This window comes from Lathyrus oleraceus, chromosome 7, assembly GCF_024323335.1.
Source record: "Lathyrus oleraceus cultivar Zhongwan6 chromosome 7, CAAS_Psat_ZW6_1.0, whole genome shotgun sequence".
Classification (NCBI taxonomy): Eukaryota; Viridiplantae; Streptophyta; class Magnoliopsida; order Fabales; family Fabaceae; genus Lathyrus; species Lathyrus oleraceus.
The window spans coordinates 155,984,220-155,997,417 of record NC_066585.1 but is presented as its reverse complement, the minus strand read 5'-3'; the positions used below and the strand labels follow the sequence as shown (position 1 = coordinate 155,997,417).

Genomic DNA, 13,198 nt, shown 5'->3' with positions numbered 1-13,198 from the left:
AATTTTGTTGACTTTGTGGTTGACTGTAGATGATTTTTGACCTATTGGTCAAAGTTGTGCTTGGTATATTTTTCATTTGACCTAGGGTTTCTTCCACATGTGCATATTTTGACACCTTAGACTAATTTGATCATGAAATTCTCATATTGTAAAATAAATGGCTGAAAATTTTTGTGTTGAATCTTGATTGGCTGAGGTTTTTTTCCATGTAAATTTCATGAATTTATGTTACCTGGTCATGGAGTTATGAATTTTTGAACTTAGGTGTGACAATTGGTGTCACACCTCTTGATGCCAATTTGTTGGATTTTTTAGCATGACCTATCCTTGTTAGAATTGATTGAAATTTGGTATGGATGCTCATTGACATGTTAGGATCCTTTGTGAATTTTTGTGGAATTGTTCATTGTGTTTTCTAATTGATCATGATTTTTCATTTCTGATGGTTGAATTTGCAAGCTCATATGATGCATGTTGGTAGATTGATTGTGAAATGCTCATAGTGTTTTGGATATTCATGAAATTTGATATGCTAGTAGAAGACACATGTTAGGACCTCCCTGTTTTGGTCTCATCCATTTCTTTGTTGTTTTCATTGAATTATGAATTTTTGAAGTGGAAGTATGTGTTGATGTTGTGATTTGGAGCCTATAATTGTGCCTGTTTTTGTTGATTTTCATTAACATGGTTCCATTTGCCCAATTAATCTGAAATTTGGTGTGCCATACCTGGATTAGGTCCTGTTTAGGTGTAATTTATTTGAGAATTTTTGGGATTGTGTTGATGTGGATTTGAATGCAATAATTCTGTTTGTAGGCTTAGGGCTTCCTTTGAACTAGTCTGCCTTATTTTGTGCATAGAATGAGCATGATGAATGATATGAACATGAAATTTGGTAGAATAGTTCCTGACATGTGTAGCTTTCATTTGGCTTTGGTCCCATCCATTTCCCATTAAATGTCATTGTTTACCATTGAATTGAAGTTAATGTACATTTTGCAGCCTCATTTGATTGTGTTTTTGCATGCTTAGACATGTTGAATTAATTCCCATAGTTCCACTAATCCAAATTGCTTGAAATTTGACATGTAGCTTGTTGAATGTCCCCTGTTTAGGATATAATTTTTGTGGAATTTACTGTGTTGTTTTGATATTTTTTGTGATGTGATCTTGCTGATTGCTCATATGTGGTTTAACATTGCTCACTTTGCCTTACATGTTGCATAGATTAAAATGTGTACATAGTTTGAATATGGGACCAATTGGGATCCCTTTGTATTTGAAATAGCTTGACTTTGATCATGAATTGGCTGCTGTTTTAGGATTTTTTCATCTTTTTGACCCTAGGCTAGTCCTAGTGGTCATGTTACTTACATTTGAAGTTGATTGTGCTTTTCAGGTTAAGGAGTTAATGATTAAGGAATTTGCTCCACATTTTGGATTGTGTTACTGGACACATATGACTAATGTATTTGTTTTGTAGGATGTTGGTCCACAGGGACTTGTGCTACGCACACTATTGTTTGATTATGATTGTACACTGTTGATCATTATATTGTTGTCTGATTATGAATGGGATGCTGATTCTGTTTGACTTTTGTACAGGTACCCTTAGTTGCTCAGTTCTCTTAAGAACTTGCATTGCTTTGCTTATAAGCAATTGGCATTGAGGTATAGCTTCCTAACTTCATGTAGTCTGGAGACCCGGCTGTTACCGAGCCGGGCAAATTGTCTGAAGCCCTCCTTAAGAGGCAATGCTTGTGTATGTTTATGTTTGTCCTAAGCAGGGAAAGTCCTCATTTGAGGCAATTGGTGGAAGGTAGGGATAAGCAATCTATCCCCCACTATTCTGTGAGTCTTCTCCTTGCTCCCATTACATGGTTGTAGCATTGAGATCCAAGCCCAAGATCTTGTACATTGTACAGTCGAGTCTATGTCCTGAGCGTAGAAGGGTCCCCCCATTCTGGACCCACGCTCCCTTGTCTGATGCTCTCTCTGACCAGAGATAGAAGCAATGAGGCACGCCCCTCATCACCTTTCATCTAGCTTCACCTTAGCCCCTCAATGGCAAGGTTAAGAGCTAACCTGACCTCGATACAGAGGCTTGTTTGTTGAGGTTGATATGACCCCTCGACTAAAGCCTAGCCTTGATGTTTGAGCCCCTTGTTGGTGTGTTTATTTCATGCTGTATATGTTTGTGTGGTGTGATTGTATCCCCTAGGTTTGCTAGACTCCGCGTAGTCTCGTTTGCATGACAATTAAGGTAGCACGGTTCCTTCGTATAGGACTTCCTTTCTTGCTTGAGCTTTCCTAAAACACAAATAAACATTATCCCCTCTTAAGGATACGTCAACTCCTTCTACTACAGGTGAGTAAGTCTCCAAAGGTCGAGCATCCGGTAGATTGCGTAGTGACGTCGTCCACTTAAAAAACACAAACCAACAGGAATAGTTTAGCCGAACTACGGCAACTCTGATTCTCACGTTCAGGTGAGATACGTAGGCACGAGATGCGATGTCTTGTCGAGTTTGACTAACAACTAACGCTAATTCTTTTCTCTCGCCCTCGTTGCGATTGAGACCTTCCCTTTCTCTTGCCCTAGTTGCAATCGAGACCCTTCTTCTTGTTGTGTGCTTGGAAGCTGATGTAAGTCCATCGAGTGGCGTTCGGGTTCCAGGGTGGGTTTTGTTTGGTTCGGATGCTGATGTAAGTCCAGTGATTGGCATTCGGGCTCCATGTTTGCCCTTTTGAGTGTGTTGTGGGTTCGGATGCCGACGTAATTCCATCAATTGGTTGTCGGGCTCCATGTTTGCCTCCTTGTGTGTGTTTTGGTTCGGATGCTGATGTAAGCCCAGTGATTGGCATTCAGGCTCCCCGTTTGCCTTTGCCTGTGTTTGTTTGTGTGCGTGTTAGCCGAGCTACGAATGCTCTGATTCTCCTTCGTCCAAAGGAGATACGTATGCATAGGATGCGACATCCTAGCGAGCATGTGTTGTTTCCCCGGTCCGAACTACTTTGACTCTGATGTCTATGCTTGATAGACTAAGTAGGCCCAGGATGCGATATCCTGCCGAGTCAGTTTCAGTCTGTTTTCTTGTGTCTCCTTCAGCCAGTGTGTGTGTGTGAGCAGTGTTTTTTAGCAACCATTTTCCTTCCTATTGTGCGTGGATCCCGTCGAGTACGACGGATGCGTAGGGGTGCTAATACCTTCCCTTCGCATAACCGACTCCCGATCCCATTCTCTTTGGTCGCGAGACCACGTCTTTTCCCAGGTTTACTTCGAGCGTTTCCTTTTCCTCTTTTGGGATAAATAACGCACGGTGGCGGCTCTGTTGTTTCTTCTTTTCCCGCCGGTTTTTCGCGTAATGCGACAATGTGCACGGATAAAAATTGGGATGCGAGGATGCGAATCAAAGTCACATAACGCAAGAACGTACACAAAGATGGAAATTGAAAAGCAAACAAGAAACCTAGATAATGTGCTCAAAGACGGTTTGCACATATTGACAATAATTGAAATGTCATATGCGATTAATCATAACACAGAGAAATTCTATTGATATCTCGATAAAATAATTATAGATAAACAACATGAGAGTTGTTGAATCCATAAATTAAAATCGACGCTTTGTCAATTAAAATAAATAAAAGGGTAAACATTAAAAAATAAGTATAGGAGAAATTAGGTTAAGACATAAACATGAGAAATTTGAATGCTAAAAGAAACAAAATGCTGCATATGGATATCGAACCCACTACCTAGGTGGGAATGAAGAAACTCCACGCCCACCCGACCAAGAGCCATCAGCTGTTAAGCTATGGCCAAATAAAAATGCAAAAAGGAAAACGAAAAGTTCCACCATAATGCCAACTGTAGGCATTCAAGAATGGTGACCGACAACTTTTAATGGAAAGCACAAGGAACGAGCAGCCAAAGGCCTTGGGTATAGCAAACCGTCACAGGTGTTGTTTCCAACAAACGAAAACCTTTAAAACTTAATTATGACGAACTTGAAAATAAAATAAAATAAAAGTAATAACAACGAAAATACTCGTCTCCCTCCTTCAAGAAAGATCCAAATTTTTCACAGAGGAGCAAAACTTTCCAGCTTGAGAAAACAACCGTAAACTCAGAACAACGACCAACAAGGATGAAGCTGGAGGAGCTTGATCGATGAGAACGAAAAAACACATAGAAACCGAAACGACAACTACTCTCATCTAAACGATAGTCCAAATGATAGACCGAACTCGGGTTCTCTAAATCAATCAAGGCGAGGTACAAAGAGAGACTTACCGGTCACAATGAGGTTAACGGCGACTGGAGAGGTCACCATTGTAGTGTGTTCGCTTGTGTACTCCGTTGTTGGTAAAGGCTTCGTCCAAGGAGGCGTCGAGATGAAACTTTGATATTCTCTCCAAAATGCAGACTCTAGGTTCTTTTGAATTTTGATTTATGTAGAGTTTTGTTAAGGTTTTCCTTTCTTTCTCTTTTCTATCTGATTTTTTGTCTTTTGAACAGTATCGGCCGCCCCTCAATGAGGAGAAAGTTCTCCCTTTTATATTCATCCTGCTAGGGTTTGGAATTGACCACTGAGATCAAAAGAGTATTGGAACTGGGAGTGCTTCCTTGCGCTGCTCTGTTGTCTACCCCATTTTGATGCTTCCTCTGAAAAGATAAGTTGTACCTTGTACTTTCCCTTGTAAAATATTTGCTTGGCTCTTGTTGCTGCGTATTTTCACTGCCGGTAAATGGTTATTCACTGCTAGTTTGGCTTTACTGTGGTAAATATGAAATGAAAAAAATCTTATTGTCATGGCTTATTTTCTCTCATTCTCTTTGAACTCTGTTGGTTTTCAGGTACTTGTGGTGTTTCCTGAAGTTTAACACTGGGAGCATGCTGCAGCTTTGAGAGATTCTCAAGTAGCTTAGATCGGATACTATCGAGTAAAAGTCGAGTATTTTGTTTTCCATGTTACTTGGGGCAACATGAAGGGCATAATCTGGACCAAAATATTCATAATACTCCTGCTTTGGCATTTCAGCCTTTGTTTTCTGCTCCAAACTATACTTTTCACAGTAAGCCTTGTGTTGCATCTTGCCCCCAGCAGTCCTCACAATCATGAACAAACCAGTACTTCTAGCACATGATGGATGGAATGTGGTCAGGCAATGGCCATAAAAACACTTCATACAAACACCATGTCTGCGGTGGCAGATGCAACAAAGTCAACTCTTTTCGCACAGTCTCCATTCCTTCAATTGCATCTATTTGTCCTCTTCTGAATGTAGACTCAAAAATCCACTCAGAACAGAAGGCATGAACCCATTGACCATCAGAAGATTTCCTAAAAGCACCGTTAGTACCGCCACAGAGAGAACATTCTGCAATAAAATAAGGCTTCTTCCAGCTATTTATAGCAAATGCCCCAGAACTTTTGGACAAGTCTTCACACAGCTCACAAAACCATGGACCTGTTGTTTCTTTCACACTACGATAGCAAACAGAGTGCACCACAACCCTTGCAACCAGAACAGACTAGGATAGGATTTAACATATTCTCAAACCGTCTGCAGATATCACATGATTTACGTTGCTCTTTAGCACTTTTATTATATTTCAGGACTTTGTCGTGCTTGGTGGTTCATCTTGTCACAATCTTGGCATTAACATAATGATCTCTTTTGCTTCCAGGTTCAAAAATGGTGGTCGGATAGACTCGAAGGCGAAGTAGCACAAAATGATGGAGCAAACGAAGCATCAATCAAACTCGTAGCGGGAGCTTGATCGGGGAACTAAAATCGATGGAAATAGGATGATGTAGGGGCCTAGGAAACAAATCCCAGATTTCACGCCTCTTCTCTCCTCTTGTTCGGCTGTGCCTCTGGGGTATGTTCTTCATTGTTTGGTGGAGTTTCAGCATTTACTATTTCATAGCTGGGAAAATCGTTAGCATTGACTATCTCATAATGTGCTTGAGAACTGATCTGATTACTGTGAAATGTTTCACTATTTTCCAGGTCATAGTGAGTCATCATTTGGGAATTGGCTAGCTGATCATGGGGAAGTGTTTCAGAGATAGGCAACTTATGGTTGGCCAGTGCCTCATGATGGCCCAGATGGTTATTCGGCAATGTATCATACTCTTGCAAGTGGTTATGGGATACTTGTTTGACATATGTGTCGTGACTGTCTGCCACTGGTTCAGAGCTATGCGGCGATTCAGTATTAGGCAATGACTTAGGTTGAGGCAGTTGATCTTCAGGGATCACATGGAGATTAGCAAACTGATGATTATCAAGAAGAATTTCTTGATGGGAGATCTGATTATTGGGATACATTGTTGAATTCGTTAACTCATTCTCAGGCCGAGCTTCAGATGCAACCACATCATTGCTGATTTGTGCTTCGTGCATTACAGTCTCATTGTTGGGTTGTGTGTCAGACATAACTTCCTACTTGTTAGGCTGTGTGCCAGACACAAGTGCATCATGGATGATCCCTGCTTCGTGCATGACACTCTCATTGCTCTGCTGTGAGTCCGATAATACAACTTCACTGTTGGGATGTGCCTCAGACATGACCATTTCATCATTGCCATGTGTTTCCGATATCACCACCTCAGTCTTGTGTTGTGCTTCAATAACAATAATCTCATCAATGCGCTGCATTTCAGATACAGTTCTGTCCTAATTGTTCGTGTTGCTAGCAAATTTCTTCATTAGCTAGGAATTATTGAGGGATTTAAATGAGGTTATGGTGTTATCATGAGGTAGGCTACAATGGTTTGTCTTTTTTCTTGGTTACAAATGTTCGTCATGCCGTGAGGTTTATCCAATGATCCTGTTAATGCCGCAGCATTTCGCCACTGCAAGTTGGATGATATGCTATGCAATATCATGTGGAAATAAGGTTATGATGATGATTGCACTGACTTTGTTTACATGGTTGCGGGACGCATGGTTTGTTGGCTTCAACAGATAATGGTTATCATGGAGCAAAGCATGGTTTGGTCATGGGGATGATTTGGCATATTATTTGGAATTAGTTTTTAGTAGTTTTGGAGTGAGTTCGTGTAATCATGAGGACGACTCTCATTCTTAACTAACTTGTAGAACTTGTAAATGTCATCGAGATAGTCAACAACAACAAGTTCATTGTTAGCATCAACAACATCGATGTCAACAATCTCCTTAGGTTTGTTAGTCAAACCACATGCAACCTTGCTTCTAGCTGTTAGAACAGAAGTAAGAGTGCGTGATGATTTCTTCCTGGAATTAACTTCTCCTCCCTTTTTGTTATGCACAAACTTTTCTTTATTGCTCTCTTCTTCAGAACTTATTATATCAATTACATCCACATGCTTTGGTTTTGCAGTGACTTTCTTCTAAACAGGTTTAGGTTGTATACCCCAGGCGTCACAATCTTTTCTGGATTTTTTTTCCATGTGGTGGTCAGGTTATATGTTCATGCATGTCTGGAAGTCTATAGAGTGCAGATATAACATGATTATCCATGATGTATTCCATGCCTACAATAGGGGACCTGAATATGGGAGGGCAAGGTTCTCCAGCACATAAGGATATGTATCCATTCATTCCATCACTTTCATTGGGATCAGTCATAAGTTTCCTATATGACTCGGGCAGAGCATGAGAACTTGCAGCAGGAAAAACTCCAAGAAGATGATCAAATGGTTTGAATGGAGTACCCAACTCAAAGTTAATATCAAGCCCACCAAGGTCCTTGAGATCAGAGGCAAAAGGGGCATAATGATAGGGATAAAACCATGGCCAATAACAAACACCTTCATAATAATAATGCATCACCCAACATAGACCTTCTGTGTATTTGAAGACAACATCTTTTCGCATGGCATCAAGTTCCTCCAGAGTTTGAGCAGAAATTTTTTCTTCATAATACCTCTCCTTCCAGCCAGGTTCTCCCAACTTAATCTTGTCCTCGTGACCATCTTTTGAGTTGAACACATCATTTTTGTCATGAAGTATCCCCTTCAGCTTTATTTTCAAGTCGTCTTTATTATCTTGAGCATCCATTTCAAGATTGGTCTCAGCTTCAACAATTGCAGCAACAACAGTTGCTCCTGAAAATGACCTAGACACTTTACTGGGCTTCTCAAAGACTTATTTATTGCCTTCACTAACTGAAGTGGGCCCAGATTGTTGAAACGGTGAAGGCGTTGGAGCTGAAGCAAGACGAGAACCATGGAATTTTGAAATGGCAACTAGAGATTCGGTTTGAACTTGAGGCCCAACATCGTCGTCTCTTCTTGCTTGTGACTTCTGACGCTTTATTCTTTCAACTTGTCGTTGATGCAACCGTGCTCTTTGTAAATTATGTATGTTTTTGGATAATCTTATGATTTGCAACGAATATGACATTTGACATGAATGAAAATTGGTGTTTCTTGTAGCAAGACAAAGATCTCTCTTTGTATCTTAGAAACTTCATGTATTCATGTGATGAAATGCTTTTTGATTATAAGTTATTCATATGACATGTACATGGATGATTATGATTGAATGAATGAACGAAGTAATCGAACTATGAATGAGTATGTGGAAATTCTTGGATATGAATGGAAAATTTTTCAATGTAATGAAGAAATATGAATGAAAATTTTGAATATGAAATGTAGAATTTTGAATGTGAAATGGAGAATATAAATGTGAATGAAGAAATATGTATGGAATTTCTTTGAATTATGAATGAATGAGAAAATGAATATGAATGATGACCCAAAATAAAATGTTTTGCACTTGACACATAACTTATTTGAAAGGGGGGTGAAAACTAGTAACAAGACAAACGAAAAAAAGAAAGAATAATCACCTCGATGAAATTGGAACAAAAGATGAAACATGAGGTTCACTTGATCCTAACAAATGAAAGAGGTTTTCAATCTTGCATGGCTAGGGAGATTAATCATTTTATACCAAAATAAAAAAGCAAGGCCCAAAAGACAAACATGGACTGGTCGTGAAAAGAAAAGAATGCAAACGAATGATTGACGGGAAAAAATTTCAGGGTCAAAATCAGGGTATGACACTTAGATCGATGCAAAATAACAGGAACATCAACAATAGTCCAATTGTCGCAAGCCTTTCCATGCGTCACAAAATTGGTGTAGTCTTCCTCTTTGTCATCCTCTAGCACAGCAGCTAAGTGTTGTCCATTACCATGAATGAACCCTCCGCTACGGAAGCTAAGTTGCATATCTTCAGTCCTTGCAGTTGATGAACCTTTCTGGAACCCCAAACCGGTTCTGCCTTTGTTGTCGGAGACCTCTACCATGCACCCCCACTGATCAACATTTCCTTCTTCCACAATCTTCTTAGCATCTTTCAATGAGGACATAGGTTCCCCAATTCTCTTTTCAGCAGCAATAGATAAGGCCTGGAATGGAGTTCCAACCTCATCCTCAGCTTCAACGTAAGAGAAATATGACAAATGGCTAACCAACAACGCCTTCTCTCCACCAATAATCACGAGCTTGCCATTCTTCACAAATGTGAGTTTTTGGTGCAATGTGGAGGTAACAACTCCGGCCTCATGAATCCATGGCCTTCCCAACAAGAAATTGTAGGCCGGGTGGATATCCATTACTTGAAAAGTAATTTGAAAATCACTCGGACCTATCTTAACTAGAAGGTCCACTTCACCAATAACTGTCTTGCGCGAACCGTCAAAGGCCTTGATGATTACTCCACTATACCTCATAGGCGCTCCTTGGTATGATAGCTTTGACAAAGTTGACTTTGGTAGCATATTCAGTGACGACCCAGTGTCGACAAGCACATTTGACAAAGCATCCTCTTTGTAATTCATAGAAATGTGCAAAGCCAGATTATGATTTCTTCCATCCTCAGGGAGTTTTTCATCACAGAAGCTAAGATTGTTGCAAGAAGTGATATTAGCCACGATATGATTGAATCGGTCCACTATAATATCATGTTCTACAAAAGCTTGTTCTAGAACTCTCTGCAGTGCTTCTCTGTGCGCTTCAGAATTCATGAGCAGAGACAACACTGAGATTTTTTAGGGGGTTTGGAGCAGCTGCTCCACCATATTGAACTCACTTCTCTTGATCAAACAAAGTACCTCATCATCATCGTTAGCTTTCAAATTGCTGGATTCACCAGACTTACCCTTTGAAACACCAATTGGATCTTCAACATGCACTTCCACCTTCTTACTCACAACTGATTCTTCCTTATCCTTTGGGAACACCGACCAAACACACGACCACTGTGGGTCACCTTAGTAACATCAGCAATGCTCACCACAGAGCTAGTCGTAGGAAATAGAACCTCTTGACCACCCTCTATCATAGTAGCATTATACTGATACGAAACAACTTTATCAGATGAATACGGGACTAGGCCCGCTAACCATATTACCAACGATGATACTGATCTATTGCTGACATTGTTACTATTGCTGCTGTCGTACTGGATTACCAATCTCTCTGGCTGCTTGAAAGTGGGCACTATGACATTTACATCATCATCTACATGACGGGATTGAACAATTTGAATCATGCCTCTGTAACACCTCAAAATTTGCCCTCCTCTTCTTGGGACTAGTTTAGCATATTGCATTTCATGTTTTAGGACATTAGGCATTTGCATATTGCATATCAAGTGAAATAAGCAAGTCATCCTCTAAGGTCTTGTCAGAGATGGAGAAGTTGTATAGTTCAAGCCTGAGGGTCTTATTGAATTGATCACCAACCATCTGAGGGTTTGTGCTTCAATTAGAGTTTTCTTGGTTCTCCAAGGAGGTTGAGCATTATCTTGATTTGCAAGGGTACATCATCATCATCATGGTTATGTCATCCTCAAAGGGTTTCATTGTGCTTGCTCAGATGCCTCTAGATTAGGGTTTTGACCTCTAGTCAACCCTAATCAGTTGCATTCTTCCAATCAGTGATTTTCAAGGAGATGAGGTATTATATGGAGAGGGGGATCACATGATCATACTATTGATCTTATATGAGCCAAGGTTCATTTTGAAGCAAATTCCTCAAGTGTTAGAGGCTCAAAGCTGATCAGAGCATTGCCATGTCATCAGGGGCCCATAAAAGTCAACAGAAAGTCAACTGAGGGCTAGGAGGTGGAGGAATGAGTTTCAACATCTCATTCATGTTCAAAAGAGGCTTATTCATCATTACAAATGCATATCTTGAAGGATTTGAGGCCAGATCAAAACTTTCCAAAAATGGAAAGTGGCCTGTAATTGAAAGTTGCCAAAAATGGAAAGGTTTTGGTTCAAATTCAACTTGATCTTACATCATCAAAGAAGCTTCAAATGAAGTTTTGTCCAACATGAAAGTTGAATATCTCTCTCTCCCATTTCCAAAAAATCCAAGATCATGAATTTATGATGAATGGTTGAGGAGATATGATCAAATCATTGCCAAGTGTGCATGGAACTTCAAAAGGCCATAACTTTTGACTCATAACTCCAAATTGAGTGCTCCTTTTTTCCAAATTCTTCTCATGACATGAACTTTCCAAATCATTCATCATATTGCATGAAATTTCTTCACATAATCATTTGCTCATTCATGTGATTTTTGGAGGGAAAATCATGAATTCAAAATTGGTGCATCATGTGGACTTTTTAACCATTCCAACATGTTCATGAGAGGATTTTAAGTGAAATTGCATGGCCATTGCTATTGTTCACGTGGGATTGCATGCATGGGGTGAAAAAACCAATTTTTGCATAACACCTCTTTTCTCACTAAATTTCATTAACCAAGCCTAAACATGATTAGCAAATGGATTAACATGTCATATAAATAGCTAATCATAACAGAATTGCTCATTATTCATCATTTCTAGATCTAGAATTTTTTCCCTCCAAAATTTTCTCTCAACCAAAATTCAAAATTCTTCCACATAACATTGAGTTTTTCTTCCATATTCTGGTTCTATGATCTTGATTTAGTGCAGATCCAGCTTTGTTTTGAAGGATTCGTGTGGAAATCAAGCATGGCAAGTTCATGAAGATGAAGATGGAGTTTCAAATTTGAGCAAGATCTAAGCATCTCCAGGCCTCAATTTCAACTTCAGGATTCATAACAGTGATATAGGAGTGGATTTACACGCTTGCCAAGCCTTGGATCTGCCACTGCCATTGTTGGATCTTCAAGAGGTCAAAAATTCGAACCTCTTAATTCCTGTTTTTATGTACATAATCTTGTAGATCTTGTTGTGGTGAGAATTCTGATATAAATATATTCGAATTTGGATGAAAAATGAAGAAGATATGTGGATTTCAAGTTTAGATCTAGAAACTTCTTTGCTTCGATTCAGAAAATCCATGGAGATTTAGGCTTAGATAATATGATATTTGAATTCTACATTGAAAGAGCTTTCCAACGATATATAGTTTGTAAAATTCTGGATTTTTTTTCGTGAACAGTAGCCACCACCGTCTTCATGAAGAAGACGGTGGTTTCCGCCCGTAGCGTCCACGTAGCGTCCGCCTGCGCATGCTGGCTAGGGTTTGGCAAAACAACGTAGTTTTGGAATAAGTGTGTACACCCTTCGATTCCTGCTAGCGCCACTTTTTCAAATTGCTTCACATTTATTCATTTCCCTCCCTTTTCATGTATATGCTTCATTTTAATTCAATTTTTTTATCCAACTTCAAAAAATCATAACTAATTGTAGAATGATCCAAATAATTCCAGGTTTTTTGCTACTTGATCCTTGAAATGTCTAGAATTTTATGATGTTAATTTCTGAAATTTTACATGGTTGGAATTTAAATTGTGTTAGGATAATTGAACATGTGTACATTTGAGACCTTGCTCCATTCATCTTATCATGAAATGCTTGATATTGATCCAAATGCCATGAAATTTTGCATGATTGTTCTTGACATGTTGATGGATGTTTGAGGATTGATTGTGAATTTTTATCATTTGCCATTTCTGTTTTATACACATGTTTGCATGGTGTGACAATTTGTGTCACACAATTTGATGATCAACTTGTGCAATTTCATTTCCACATCAAATAATCTCTGTTGATTCTGGTTTTTTGTATGATGATTGTATTGGATGTGTTGAATGCTCATAAAGTTTTCCAGAATTATTTGAATCATTTCTGTTTTGATTTGGAATTTTCATTCTCAATGTCCAAATGTGAGCTTTGAAATTG

General features: G+C 39.3%; 1 long non-coding RNA gene across 2 annotated transcripts; it reads left to right on the top strand.

Moving 5' to 3' along the window:
• The first annotated feature begins 3,658 nt into the window (after positions 1 to 3,658).
• On the top strand, positions 3,659 to 7,919 carry LOC127107320 (uncharacterized). Of its 2 annotated transcripts, XR_007795678.1 has the most exons (4): positions 3,659 to 4,436; positions 4,523 to 4,948; positions 5,697 to 5,891; positions 6,023 to 7,919. It is a non-coding gene; the product is annotated as an uncharacterized LOC127107320 (long non-coding RNA). The 2 variants fall into 2 exon arrangements; XR_007795677.1 differs by having other exon boundaries at positions 3,659 to 4,948.
• Positions 7,920 to 13,198: the final 5,279 nt, after the last annotated feature.